At 38.0% G+C, this 2,652-nt stretch overlaps 1 protein-coding gene across 1 annotated transcript in view; it reads right to left on the reverse strand.

The window, feature by feature from the left end:
- Hpse2 (heparanase 2 (inactive)) overlaps window positions 1–2,652 on the reverse strand; it is a 905,948-nt gene that overhangs the window by 321,769 nt on the left and 581,527 nt on the right. The window lies entirely within an intron of this gene.

Consider the following 2,652-nt stretch of genomic DNA (forward strand, 5'->3'; position numbering starts at 1 on the left):
TGAGTTGTGGGGATCGAACCACAGCAACCTGAGCCTGACTGCTTTGTTGAAGCAGCCACTTAAAGAACTGAGCTAAGGGGCAGGCCCCCTAAAAAGTATTCTTATAAGTATTCCTTGAGTTGTTCTTATAAGGCCAACACACCCAATAAATTCAATTTCCAAGAAATTTATTTTCACTGTGGCTCAGTCTGATTTTGTTAATTAATATAATTTATTTTTAGAGCAATTTTAAGTTTATAGAAAATTGAACAGACAGTACAGAGAGTGCATATATGTTGCACTTTCCCCAATTCCCCCTGACATTAATTCTCTTATTTCTCTTATCATTCATTGGCTTAGTATGATACATTTATTGTAGCTGATAAACTGATACTGGTACATTAATATGAAATAAGTCCATAGTTTACCTTAGGGTTTCTTCTTCATATTATACAGTAATATGGGTTTTGAGAGGTGCCTAGTATTATGCATTCAACATTGAAATATCATACAGAATTAATCTAACACCCTTTACCCCCGTGTGCTCCACATAGTTCATGCTTTGTACACTCCTACCTCAAACCCCTGGCAACAGCTGAGCAGTTTGTGCCCTGTATGTGGCTCTGCCTTTTCTAGAATGCTATATGGTTGTAACTGGTTCAGTCTTTTAGGTAAGATACAGTTTAGTCTCACTTCCTACCAACTGTCAGTGTAGATGTATGTTCAAGAATCTAAGTGAGAAAATAATGACCAAAACAGCCTTTGTCTCTCCCATCTGAACAGAGAACTCACTGGCGTGTTACTGAGGCCACTGCTATATCAACAGATTCTCTTTGCTTTAACAGGTTACTGGAGTGTTTAAAAATATTTTAAGGAATGTAGAGTTCTATTGGACCACGCCACTCAGACAGGCTCCGTTTCATAGTATCTTGTCCTTGACAGACAGGTAGGTAAGAAATAGGCAGAAGGCGATGATAACTATTACATTCCTGAAAGTGTCCGTAGCGTGGCAATAGGGGCTCACATTGGTCAGAAGAGCACAAAAAACCTTTGTCACACCATTTATTTGTCCAGCCTTTATATACCCGACAGTTAGTCTCAGTACTCTCCTTAACTACCTTTGGCACTACCCAGCATTTAAATAAGACAACCTGGCTTTCCCAAAATAAAGACCTCCAATAACGAACTGCTATAATTCAAATATCATCAGATTTCCTTAAACAGCAAAGGGTAATTAAATTAAGTGCTTCCAAAGGTAAGACATGAATTTATCAACAATTTTGTGCATTAGTTTATATTTTTAGCCTGTATTATGTTAGTTTAATAACTTCTCTGATTTATTATTTACTCCTTTCAAATTATAAAAGTTTTCTCCAGTTCTAGCACACGTGTGTAACAGCTCAGTAGTATTAGGTTTATTTGCCCTTTACTTTTTAAAAATGTATTTAGTACAGTGTCTACAGGGTCTCACTACACAGATCAGACTCTTAATGATCTTTCTGTTTTCAGCCTCCCAAGCACTGGGATTACCAGCGTGCACCACCACGCCCAGTCTCAGTCACCACCTCAGTGCGCCCTGGAGGCAGGGCCAGCACAGCACACTGGGGATTGAACCCTGGTCCTTGTGCCTGTCTAAGCAGGACCTTTAGTCTGCTGAACTATCTGGCCTGCTTTTCCCCTTTACTTTGAAAAAAACACCTATTTGATACATTCACTTTGTCGCAGAATGCTCTAGCCAGCAAGTGCTGGTGAGCAGGGAAGAATATCCTCCAATTCTCACACTTAACACCCTATAGACCCTTCCCTAAAATACAAAACAAAAAAAAAAAACAAACAAAAAACCCATACAACCAAACAGCAGAATATGAAAACCAGTTAGAGAAAAGAAACAGGTTATTTACCAAAAAAAATTTCATTAAGCCCTAAAGGAAAAACACCTTCAACCCAGATAGTTGTACTTTGCAAAACTAGCCTTCAAATTTAAAGGAAAAATAAGATACTTCAATGGTGAAGAAATATCTGAAGAAATTCATGACGACCAAGCCAACAAAAAATGTCCTGAAGGACATTCTAGAGATAGACTACAACTCCATGAACCCCAACTGAATTATTCCATCAGGCAAGGTAAATAATTAAACAGAGGGGAAATAAAGGGAAACAACAGGAAAATAGCCCACAAGGCTAATTCAATATATATGATTTATAACCATCAGTGTTAATAGTTTTAATTCACTACTTAAAAGATACTGATGCAATGGACCAAGAAACAAGATCCAACAATATGCTGCATACAAGAAACACACTTAACTCAAAAAGAAATGTATGGACTTAAGTTCAAAGGATGGAAAACAATACTCCTGTGACAAGAACCCAGCAAAAAGCAAGGGTAGCTATTATATTTTTAGTCAAAGTGGATTTCAAGCCAAGGCTGAATAAAAGAGACGTCTTGGTTATTTTTCTCTCATTGCTGAGACAAAATACCCAATGTGAAAAATTAAGAGAGGAAAGGTTTATTTAGCTCACAGTTTGTGGAAGTTTCAGCCCATAATCAGCTGGTTCCAAGTCAGGGTAGCATGGCAGAAGGGTGACAGTTCTTGGTGGTAGAAGATAGAAAAAAATAACAAGAGCAAAAAGGGGAGGAGAGAGAGAGAGAGAGAGAGAGAGAGAGAGAGA

Source organism: Octodon degus, unplaced genomic scaffold (assembly GCF_000260255.1).
Source record: "Octodon degus isolate 3935 unplaced genomic scaffold, OctDeg1.0 scaffold00010, whole genome shotgun sequence".
NCBI lineage: Eukaryota > Metazoa > Chordata > Mammalia > Rodentia > Octodontidae > Octodon > Octodon degus.